The sequence below is a fragment of the Elephas maximus genome, chromosome 8 (genome assembly GCF_024166365.1).
Source record: "Elephas maximus indicus isolate mEleMax1 chromosome 8, mEleMax1 primary haplotype, whole genome shotgun sequence".
Lineage (NCBI taxonomy): Eukaryota > Metazoa > Chordata > Mammalia > Proboscidea > Elephantidae > Elephas > Elephas maximus.
This window is the reverse complement of record NC_064826.1, coordinates 23,604,525-23,617,623: the sequence shown is the minus strand read 5'-3', so window position 1 is coordinate 23,617,623 and position 13,099 is coordinate 23,604,525.

The window sequence follows — 13,099 nt, the reverse complement described above, 5'->3', positions numbered from 1 at the left end:
TGTTTTGATCTTTGTCTTTTTGTGATCCGCATAAGAATTTACCAGATTATGACTTAATCATTTCTTCTATTGCAAACATTTTGCTTTCTTCCCCCAGAAAATGTATTATTGTTAGTTTTTATTCTCTAGTTTCTGTCTACCAATCAAAGTAAAAATGTCCTTTCAGATTATTTTTTAGTAGAATAAATTCTGGTGATTTTAGCTGCCGATAAAGATTTCAATTCCATCAGTTTGCTTTCAGTTCCTTTCAGGTCTTTTCTTTCCACATTTATTTTTCATTCCATTCCCTTTTTATCTCAGTTTTGTCATCTTTGTGTCTTATTTTGTAGGTTCAAAAAATTTTTTTCTTCCCATTGTCTTTTATCTTCACACTTTTCTATGTCTTTCTGCTCCAGTTTATTGGATGCCTCACCTTTATCAACTTATAAATAATGAAGTTTTAAAGGTGTTCTCTAATTATTGATTTACTACTACTTTTTTATATTATGTTATCCTCTTTCACTGTGTGATTTTCTTTTTAAAATACTCATATATTTTGGGGTTTTTTTTTTCTGTTTATCTTTCTTTAAAAGAAAAGAGATCTGACTATACCCAGAATTTGCCAACTGAGAAAAACTATGGATTGCCTGAGGCTCCGCTCCCTCTTCACCTGGGTGCTGATCAAATCCTTAGACTTACACCTGGAGGGCAGGTTCTACTGCCAAGGTCTAGCCCAGTTCCAGCATCTAGCCAACTTTCACCTAGTGTTGATCTGCTACAGTATAGTGGAATCTTTGTGGGAGTTTAAGCCTCTACCATGATGCAGGCAACTAGAGCAATAGGTTTGGTGATCTTGGGCAGCAGAGTTCTGGGATGGAGTGGTTGAAAAGTGGAAAGAAGGAGGACAGCATAGGAATATTTACCATGTGATAGAGGGTTGACTACCCAGCTTTCTTATTCATACAAACCTGTTCCTCTGACTTACTGGGCAAAAGTAAAAAAACTGGCAAAAGTAGGAGAGGTTAAATTGTCTTTTCTGTACTGTCATAGACAGATGGTTTGTTCTTTTCATAAGTTGAAGTACAGGTGGGCCATAGGTTATTTTTCTCCAGTGGCTTTCATCACTTATAGTTAATGAAATTTTTCTGGGTTTTTAGGCATTACGTTGGTTTCCAGAGTGGGTTGATTTCTGATCTTTTATTTTCTTCATCTTGGATTTTTGAACAAAAATATGAGGGTAACTAAGTCAGAGTCTGTTAACTAGACACCATTTTAAAGGGAACTAAACTGAAATTCTTCTATGAAAACCGTGTATTTGCACTGGACGAACAAGAATGATTTTTTTTTTCTTTTCTCCTTGCTACCTATGTCTTTATTTAAACTGCATTTGAATCCTTAAAACCATTATGATTTTGTAAGAAGAGACTTTGAATATGGGATAGAACATATTATCATCTTAGAGGAGCCAGTGATTTGAGAACAATATGATTTAGGTATAGAGATAACTCACCAAAGTCATTATTGTGTAGTGGTAGATTTTACACACATGCGTCATAAAAATTACATAAGATTTGTGCTGAATTATCTGAAGATATATGTTTTCATTCTGGTTTTGTCAGTAACTACCTGTGTAAACTTCAGAAGAGTGTTAATCCATAAATTTTTTTCTGGAAAATAAAAATATCTCCACAAATTATTTTCCAAAATTGTGATCATACAACACTTAAAGGAAGTAAAAAGTAATTGACAATTGCAAGTTAAAAGTATTGACCCAACAATCATTTACTTGATATTTTTAAGTGACAATGTCTTAGGCTGGGTTTTCTAGCAGTTAAGTGTATAAATATATATACAGAGAGAGATTCATATCAAGGAAATGGCTCATGTGATTGTAGAGGCTGGAACGTCCCAAGCTTCTGGGTCAAGATAGAGGATTCTCCTGATTCATGTAACTGCAGGTGCTGACAAACCTCAAGACCAGCAGGTTAGAGAGCAGGGCTCACAGGCTGAGAAGATTGGCAAATCCCACGGTAGGTAGGCAAGACCACAGGTAAGCTGTTAGCTCAGGTCCCAAGAACAGGAGGTCAGATGAACAGGCGCCAGCTGCAAGATCCAGAGCAAGCAAAAGCCCATGAGCCTTGCCAGAATGCCCACTTATATTCAACACAGGCCACATGCCCAAGGAAACTACCTTTCAACCAGCCATTGGCCTATTAAGTCTCACATTAGCCTTAATTTGCAAGTTCTAAGTATAGAACATTTTGTGTAAATGTGTCCAAAGTTAAGAAAGGTAAAGTGCACTAGTTAAGATCAAGTTCAAATTCTGAGAAATAATAAGACTGAGGTACTTGGATAAATTCCTTTTTTTTTTTTTTTTAGAATAATTTTATTTTACTTCAGTTTCTGTTTCTTACTTAAAAGTCTGCTCAAGCACTCCTTACTTAGAAGAAATACATTTAGTTCTCTCTTGTAAAATTTGCTTAGCACATTATGAGTCACTGTCTTCTTAATGTGCGTGATTCTTTTATGTTGTAAATCCAAGAAAGGCTTTAAGATGATTTACACTCGTGATTCCCTTTGAGCCCATATTCAAGAGAAGGTTTTTGATCTGAATCTAACTCTCCTTAAGTGTAAAACAGCCCAGTGTCATTATTATGCTGGGGAATTTACAACAATTGTCTCCTTCTCTAAATCCCATCAATTCTTTAAGAGATTTTCATTTGTTAGCCGTTGGAGACAGAAAATAAATTTCACAATTTGAAAACAAATCATCTCTGAATAGATTAGAAACATTAATGTGTCATTTAAATAAATATTGTAAACCAGCATATCCTGGAGTCAGATTGCTGAGTTTCCGATCCTGGCTCTGACCCTCAATTCAGTTATTTATCCTCCCTAAACCTCAGTTTCCTTATCTGCAATTGGGAAAGCATAAATACTTCACAGAGTTTTTCAAGACTCAAATAAGAAAATGCAGGTGCAGTACTATAGCTCACAAGAATTGCATTTATAAGTGCTTATTTCCTGCCAGGCACCCTTCTTTGTGTACATGTTGATTCCTGCAACAACCGTTTAAGTAAGTATTTCACCTGTTTACGCACGAAGCACTTGAAGCACAGAGGGTGGCAGAGTTTGTCCAAGGACACATAGCAAGATAGTAGGGATTGGGACGTGGACACCTTTGGTGGCCATTACTCTGTCTGTCACACACAATGAAGATGAAATGCTAAGGACTTAGTAACTGGTCAAGTGAGGAATGTTAGGGAGAAAAGGGAGTCCAGGAGGATCCTAGGTCTGTAGCTGAGAGAAATAGTTGAATGGGTTATTCCAGATGCTTAAAATGCTATACATAGAGCTATGAGTGCAGGGCTGTGGTATCTCAGAGTAAGAAACAACTAGCTACCTGTGAATATTGGAAAACCTTTCCTAGAGGAAATGGAGACTGTTCTGAGTCTTGAAGGGTCACTAGGTTAGCCAGCAGAGAAGTGTCTGAAAGGTGGTTAGATACCAACTGGATAATGCCAAGAAACATAACGCAAAGCACCAATTCCCTGTGCAACAGTAGTTCTCTGTTTAATCTAGGTTTTTGTGTTGGATCTTGAATTCAAATCAGAAGCACATAGAAAACTATTCCAGGGACTCCAAGACTGACATTACACATTGCATATGCTCCATTTCACTACAAATGAGCAGCTTTACACCCTGACTCCCTCCAGAGTCTTCAAATAGATATTTAATTAGAAAGCATTAGAGAAACCCATCCCAAAATAATAATAGCCAGTGGTGGCCACAGGAAGATGTTACCCAGGTGAGAATTTGGTGCATTCGTTGCAGGTAACATAAAGAAAATTGGCAACCAAGAAAATTACTTCTGAGGCCAGTAATTTTGCAACATGACAGGAGGCATTGAATGTGTAAACCTATCTTAGGATAGTATATATTTTTGAAATGTATTTCATTCATTAAATCTGAGTTTTGTTAGTTTCAGCATTATAGATACAGTAAAACAGAAGAGAGCTCTCTAAAAATCATGATTGCTCCTTCTGTAATTACGGGTACTTTATTATAATTAAAAATTTGCATTCTATTAAATTACCAGTGTTTATAATAAATATTTATAAATGCAATCTAAGTATTTTGATTGATAAACAGCTGATACAGCTATTGATGATTTGATTCTTGTCTTAATACTGTTGATATAATTTTCTAAGTTTACATGATTTCTTCTGAGTCAAGATTTCATTATGCAAACAATTCTAAAATACATATATGCATGAGATTGTAATTACTGTCTATTACAGAGTCACAGATAGGCTCTACTTTGAGAATAACTGATTTATATATCACAGAAGAAGTGAAGGATATTTATTTGCCTTAAATCTTTTACCGTCATTTATATGGTAGAACTTATTTGTGGATAGGAGCCCTGGTGGCACAGTGCTTACGTGTTTGGCTGCCAACCAAAAGGTTGGCAGTTCGAATCCACCAGCTGATCCTTAGAAATCTTATGGGGTAGTTATATTCTGTCCTGTAGGTTCACTATGAGTTGTAATCGACGCAGTGGCAAAGGATTTGGTTTGGTTTTGGTATTTGTGGGTCTGACTGTTGTGCATTCTTAGTCCTAAATGGGGTCCCTGGGGTGCAAATGGTTAACTCTCTGGGCTGCTAACTGACAGGATAGAGGATTGAGTCCACCTAGAGGTATCTTGAAAAAGAGTCCTAACAATCTACCTCTGAAAAATCAGCCATTGAAAACCCCGTGGAGTTCTGCTAACACACCCCACGGTGTTCAAAGAGTTGAAGTGAACTCCATAGTCACTGGTAGACCTAAGCAGGCTTGCCAAGTGTTTTTCATTCCTAGGAGTGTGTATGTGACTGTCTAAGGCTGACATAGCCTGTATTTGAAATGGAAGTGTTTCTCACACACTGACCCATTAATGAAAATTAAGGTTTGGTAGGAGAGTTAATGAGGCCCATGATAAGAATTAGGGTAGGAGAGAGTGGTTCTTAACATGGATCATTATAATGAAAATTAAAGGAAAAAAAAACAAAGAAGGAGGAGGGGGAAGAGGAGAAAAAAAGGAGCACAGAGACATATACAGGACCTATTAATAATCGAGTTAAAAACGACCTTTCATATTAAACAAATACTTGAGCTACTATTATATGCCAGGTGAGGCTATAGTAGCGAACGTATATCCCTTCCATCACAGAGTTTATATTCTAGCGTAGGGAGATAAACAATAAATAGGAAGAAATAGAATGAGAAAAATAAATCTGAATAATGGTCATTGTCATGGATTGAATTATGTCCCCCCAAAAATGTGTGTATTGATTTGGTCAGGCCATGATTCCCAGTATTCTGTGATTGTCCTCCATTTTGTGATTGTAATTTTATGTTAAAGAGGATTAGGGTGGGATCATCGTAACATCCTTACCAGGTCACATCCTTGATCCAATGTAAAGGGAGTTTCCCTGAGGTATTGAAAGGGAAGTAAGCAGAAAGTTGGGGACCTCATACTGAGAAAGCAGCACCAGGAGCAGAGCACACGCTTTGGACCCGGGGTCCCTGCCCGAGAAGATCCTCGACCAGAGGAAGACTGAGGACAAGGACTTTCCTCCAGAGCTGAGACAGACAGAAAGCCTTCCCCTGGAGGTGATGCCCTGAATTTGGACTTTTAGCCTACTTTACTGTGAGGAAATAAATTTGTCTTTGTTAAAGCCATCCATTTGTGGTACTTCTGTTACAGCAGCACTAGATGACTAAGACAGTCATAGAGAAGTGAGGAGGAGTGGCAATGGGCATAGAAGTGCTTACTGATAAGAGGACATATTAGTAAAGATTTGAAGCAGTAATAGAAACTCAAAAGGATATTTGAGGGAAGTGCATTGCATCTTGTTGTGTGCTATCAAGTTGATTCTGACTCAGAGTGACCCCTTGTGACAGAGTAGAATTACCCGTAGGGTTTTCTAGGCTGTAATCTTTATGGAAGTAGATTGCCAGGTCTTTCTCCTGTAGCACTAAACCAAAAACCAAACCTTTGCCATCAAGTCGATTCTGACTCATAGTGACCCTATAGGCCAGAGTAGAGTGGCGCCACTGAGTGGGTTCAAACCACCCACCTTCAGGTTAACAGCCAAGTGCTTAATCATTTGCTCCACCAGTTTCTTTCATTCTGGGTCCAGGGAATAACAAATGCAAAAATCCTGAGGTGCCTGCAGTGTTTCAGAAAGAGCTGGAAGCAAGAGTGCCAGAGAGGAGTAATCGAGGAGGAGAATTGTAAAAAAAAAAAAAAAAAAGCGAGAGCATAGAGTTTATGAGGGTACAGAGCATGCATGGTCTTCTTGGCCAGACTAAGGGTTTCGATCTGTGCGCACAATACTGGAGCCAGTAGCCCAAAGTGACTATTGAGCCATTGAAATGTGAAATGTGGCTAGTGTTACCGAGGCACCACATTTTTAATTTTATTTAATTGTCATTTAAATATAAAAATTGATACGTGGGTTAGTTACTGGAAATCTTTTAAGTATGTTTGGAATAATGTGGGTGTGTGAATCTACTCCTTCAACTGTAGATTTAATAAAATCTAAATATAGGTCAAGAATTTCAGACGAAAATTCAGCTCCTGAATCGAGACCGTGTTGGAAGTATATAACACATACTGGATTTCCAAGATTTAGGACCAAAAAAAAAGACTGTAAATTATTTTGCTTTATATTGATTACATATTAAAATGCTAATATATGTAATCAGATTTAAATGCTAACAGGCAAAGAAGAAATTATTAAATGAACATTAATAAAATTTTATCGGGAGCGTGTATTGAGCCACTTTATAGGGGACATTTTTGGGGGTTATAGCAAAAGAGTAAGCCACATCCTTACTTATTTATCAAGCAATTTCACCTGTGGAGATACATCATGCAGAAATAAACATCACAAAAATAAAGCTGTGAACATGCTCATTGCAACTAGTCAAAATAGAATCAAAGGAAATACCTGACATAGGGGAGATTTATTAAATTATGGCATATTCATACAGTGAAATACTAGGAAGTTATTAAAAGTATGAATGTATAAGTATCAATATGTAAAGAGCCCTAGTGAAGCAGTGGTTAAGCGCTTGGCTGCTAACTGAAAGGCCAGAGGTTTAAACCTAGCAGCTGCTCTGCAGGAGAAAGATGGGGCAATCTGCTTCCCTAAAGATCTACTGTCTTGAAAACTCTATGGGGCAGTTCTACTCTGTCCTCTAGAGTCACTATGAGTTGGAATCAACTCAGAGGTAGTAGATTTGGTTTTTGCTTTGATCAATATGTAAGGCTGTAAGTTGAGGAAAGCTGTTATCAAGTGTTCTCTGCAGCATAATTTTATAAAATTTCATCAAATGCAAATAGTAAACATAGAGAGTTTTATAATGATAAATATTTAGCTTAATATCTATGTTTCTGAAGGATACACAACAAAATTTTAATAGTTTTCTTATGGACTGTAAGAATACAGGCATTTTTTTATTTTCTACAATTTCTTACATTCTAAAATTACATACATTTATGTAAGAAAGATTTCAAGACTGCAGTGATAATCAGCAATATGATAAACTAGATATTTACTGTTTTTTGCTGGTGAGATTTTAAGAGTACAATTTTAAATAACGTGTATATATTTCAAAATCTTAGCTCATTTTTGAAGTATTATGGCCTGCATTCATTTCGAAAATGAAATTTTAGTAGGTGCCATCACTGGTAATGGTGCCATTTTTTACATTCAAATGAGTTTTAAAATATCTTTTGTTAAATAGTATTTAAGTGTATGTCAATGAAGCAATAGGGAAACACTTCTAAAACAAGAATATATAATCACTTATACGATAATGTAATGTAATATAGGTTATATATTAAAAAAATAAAAATAAGAGAATAAAATGTTAACTTTTAGTTCAGAAAAACAGCATGGTGTCATGAGCTCTACCTTAAAGGAATATAAATTCTTTTAGGCTTGAATAGGCTCCATTTTATTTATGGTCCATTTTATTAGCTATCGTTGACTGTGCGACCTCTAACTTTTAGATGAGTATAGTATCACTATGATTTTTTAGTAAGAGAAAGAAAGAGTAAGTCCATTCAAGGTGGCTGTTAAAAAAAAAAAAAGTTAGGTGCCTTCAATTCAGTTTTGACTCATAGCAACCCTTTGTACAACAAAACGAAACACTGCCCGGTCCCGCATCATCCTCACAATCATTTTGCTTGAGCCCATTGTTGCAGTCACTGTGTCAATCCATCTCATTGATGGTCTTCCTCTTTTTGGATGACCCTTTATTCTACGAAGGATGATGTCCTTCTCCAATGGTTCTTCCACCCTGATAACATGTCCAAAGTATGAGAGACAAATTCTTGCTATCCTTGCATCTAATGAGCATTCTTCTAACGTAATTCTAATGTACTTCTTTCAAGACAGATTTGTTAGTTCTTCTGGCAGTCCATGGTATCGTCAACATTCTTCTCTAACAGCATAATGCAAAGGCATCAATTCTTCTTTGGTCTCCTTTATTCATTGTCCAGATTTCACATGCATGTAAGGCTATGGAAAACTTCATGGCGTGGATCAGGGGCTCTGTAGTCCTTAAAGTCACATCTTTGGTTTTTGACACTTTAAAGAGATCTTTTGCAGCAGATTTGCCCAATGCATTGCGTCTTTTGATTTCTTGACTGCTGCTTCCATGGCCTTTGATTGCGGATCGAAGTAAAATGAAATCCTTGACAACTTCACTCTTTTCTCCATTTATCATGATGTTGCTTATTGGTCAGGTTTTGAGGACTTTTGTTTTCTTTACGTTGAGATATAATCCATACTGAAGACTGTGGTTTTTGGTTTTCATCAGTAAGTACTTCAAGTCATTTTTCACTTTCAGCAAGCAAGATGGTGTCATCTGCATATCACAGATTGTTAACACAACTTCCTCCAATCCTGATGCCCCATTCTTCTTCATATAGTCTAGCTTCTTGGATTATTTATTTAGCATACAGATTGAGTAAGTATGGTGAAAAGATAAAACCTTGACACACACCTTTCCTGATTTTAAACCAGGCAGTATCCCCTTGTTCTGTTCAAACAACTGCCTTTTGGTCTATGTACAGGTTCCTGGTGAGCACAATTAAGTGTTCCGGAATTCCCTTTCTTCTCAGTGTTATCCATAATTTGTTATGATCCACACAGTCAAATGACTTTTCATAGTCAATAAAACACAGGTAAACATCTTTCTGGTATTCTCTGCTTTCAGCCAGGATCCATCTGAAATCAGCAATTATACCCCTGGTTCCCCATCTTCTTCTGAATCCAGCTTGAATTTCTTCAAGGTGTGAAGAACACTATTAAAGACTGAAAGAGACAGAAATGAGCAGAACACAGGAATGACATTAATGAGATCTGGTCAACATTTGGAGTCCCTGGGTGTTGCAAACAGCGTATTCGGCTGCTAACCAAATGGTTGGAGGGTCAAATCTACCCAGAGACACCTCGGAAGAAAGGCCTAGTGATCTACTTCTGGCCTGCATCACCCTTCATTTTATAAGAGATAAAAGGAAAGAGAAGCAAGCAGAGAGTTGGGGACCCCATACCATCAAGAAAGAAGCACCTGGAGGACTGTGCATCCTTTGGACCCCGGGTTTCTTCACAAAGAAGCTCCTGGTCAAGGGGAAGGTTGATGAGAAGATATTTCATCCAGAGACAACAGAGGGAAAAAGTCTTCTCCTGGAGCTGACACCCTGAATTTGGACTTCCAGCATGCTAGACTGTGAGAAAATAAATTTGTCTTCGTTAAAGACAACTGCTTGTGTTATTTCAGTTATAGCAGCACTCGATGACTAAGACACCTTGTGTCCTGCCAACTTGCTGTAATCCTTTATTAGTTTCAAGAGTTTTGTTGTTGTTGTTGACTATTTGGGATTTTCTTCATACACAGTCTTATCATCTGTGAATAAAAACCATTCCCCCCCAAACCTGTATACCGTTTCTTTTCTTTTCTTGTCTTATTGCTTTAACTAGGAATTCCATCTTCATTTAGTTAAAATATTTTTAAAAATTTATCTTGAGACATCTTCTTTGATTAGCATGGCATATTTTTCTCCATCTCTTTACTTTTAGTCTATCTGTACCTTATATTTAAAGTGGGTTTTTTATAGACAACATATAGTTGGATCTTGTTTTTTTATCCACTTTAATAGTGTCCGTCTTTAAGTTGGTATATTTAGATCATTCACATTTAAAGTGATTACCTATGTAGCTGGATTAATATCTACTGTATATGTAACTTTTTTTTTCTATTCCTTGCCTTTATTCTTTATTTTGTTTTGTTTTTGTTTGTTTGTTTCCCAATCTTCTTTTTTTTTTCCTTCTCTTGTTTTAACTGAGCCTTTATATGATTTCATTTTCTCTCCTCTCCTAGGTTGTCAATTACAGTTCTTTTTTAAAAAAAATTTAGTGTTTGCCCTATAGCTCACAATTTACATTTAAACTAACCTAAATCCATTTTCAAAGAATAATATACCACTTCATTAGTAGTGTAGTATTTTCTAACAGAGTATTCTCAATTCTTCCTTCCCATCCACTATGTTATTGGTGTCATACGTTTCACTTGTCCATAAACTGTAATCATCCAATATATTGTTGCTATTGTTATTTTGAGCAAACTTTCGTCTGTTAGGTCAATTAAAAACTTAAAAAATAAAACATTTTTTCCTTCTTCTGCATTCTAGACCAAATAGCATAAGTGCGTTCAATATTGGTAGTCCCAATTAACTCTTCTTCTGTCATCTTCTCTCTGCTCTTCCCTGCCTCTGAGGAAAATGTAGCAATATATCAAGTAATAAGCCTAAAATTTAAACTTTTTGATTAAATGTTCTTGGTCATCTGACTAGAATTTGTGCTATTTATTAACTTTCAAAATAAGTGACAGATTAAGATGTGTCTTTAGTGTGATTCACACATTCTGACATTTTCCTTCACTGCAAGTGTGATCCATAGGATATACTGAGAGTGCTCCCAAGAGAATGATCCTTCCTAAAAGATCACTAGCATAAGGAGATCAAGAGGGCTAAAGTAAAATCTCTAAGGATTTTCCCTAGAAGATGGACTTAAGCGTTTACCTGAGGAAATATTGAAAACATTCTAACATAAGCAACTTCACTGTCTGATTGCTTGGGTTAAGTTTCAGGTCAATGCATAAGCTTTATTTATACAAAAATGTATTTCTTTTATGGGAGGCCTATCACTGCACTTAGCATTCTTGAATCTTATCACCAGCTTTACTGCAAATAAAAAGTCAAATTTTATTTGAACCCTGTCTTATTATATTTTAACAGCTGGATTTGTGAATTTGGATAGGACATGAGTATATGCATGTTATGTTGGTGCACACAAAAACATAGACTTGAAGGTTTAAAAGAAGCCTTTGGGTCCTATTGGTTTCAATGACTCCCAATAATGTCTGCTTAGATTTCTAAGACGCTGTCAAAGAGACTTTCAAAAACCTCTTTCCCTTTCTCTGAAGGCTGCACAGCTCTATAGGGTTTTCAATGGTTAATTTTTCAGAAGTAGATCGCTAGGCCTTTCTTCCGAGGTGCCTCTGGGTAGACTTGACCCTCCAACCATTTGGTTAGCAGCCGAATACGCTGTTTGCAACACCCAGGGACTCCAAATGTTGACCAGATCTCATTAATGTCATTCCTGTGTTCTGCTCATTTCTGTCTCTTTCAGTCTTTAATAGTGTTCTTCACACCTTGAAGAAATTCAAGCTGGGTTCAGAAGATGGGGAACCAGGGGTATAATTGCACAGCTTTTGCTAATGGCCTTGTCAGATGCCTCACACTCAGGTTCCTCAGTGCTTGTTGCCAAGGATCTCCATCAGCTGCTTCCACTTTACCTGTACATGCTCTCTCACTCTAAATATTGAACAACAAAAACCAGTTGCTGTTGAGCCAATTCTGACTCATGGCGATGCCATAGGTGTCACAGCAGAACTATGCTCTTTATTTTTTCCGTCTTGGCCACTCTTCCTTTCTTTGTGTAGATTGTATATCGCCAATTTTCAGGGCAGTTGTTTGTCCTTTTGTCTCAATTCTCTGATGAATCTAAGAAGAGTTGTTGGTTTTCAATTTTTGCTTTTCTTGCTTTGAGGATGGGAATGATGACTTCTTTACATGTTAGACTGGAAATTGGAAGTCTATTTCTTTTGCTTTTTAACCTCAACTTTTTTTTGTTTGTTTTTTTGTTTTTTACTGAAGGCTGTGGTCTTTGATTTTCATCAGTAAGTGCTTCAAGCCCTCTTCACTTTCAGCAAGCAAGGTTGTGTCATCTGAATAACACAAGTTGTTAATGAGTCTTCCTCCAATCCTGATGCCCCATTCTTATTCATACAGTCCAGCTTCTAGGATTATTTGCTCAGCATACAAATTAAATACGTATGGTGAAAGTATACACCCTGACATACACCTTTCCTGACTTTAAACCATGCAGTATCCCCTCATTCTGTTCCAGTGACTCCCTCTTGATCTATGTACAGGTTCTTCATGAGCACAATTAAGTGTTCTGGAATTCCCATTCTTCACAATGTTATCCATAATTCGTTATGATTCACACAGTCGATGCCTTTGCATATTCAATAAAACACAGGTAAAAATCTTTCTGGCATTCTCTGCTTTCAGCTAAGATCCATTTGACACCAGGAATGATATCCCTGATTCCATGTCCTCTTCTGAATCCGGCTTGAATTCCTGGCAGTTTCCTGTTGATATACAGCTGCAGCAGCTTTTGAATGATCTTCACCAAAATTTTACTTGTGTGTTATTAATGAGATTGTTCTTGGGAATAAGCATAAATACGGATCTTTTCAAGTCGGTTGGCCAGGTAGCTGTCTTCCAAATTTCTTGGCATAGACGAGTGAGTATTTCCAACGCTGCATCCATTTGCTGAAACATCTCTAGCCTACAGTCTAGTAGTTTAGAAGTCCAAATTTAGGGTGTCAGCTCCAGTGGAAGGCTTTTTGTCTCTGTTCGCTCTGGAGGAAGGTTCTTCTCATCAATCTTCCCCTGGACTAGGAGCTTCTCTGCTCCTGGTGCTTCTTTCT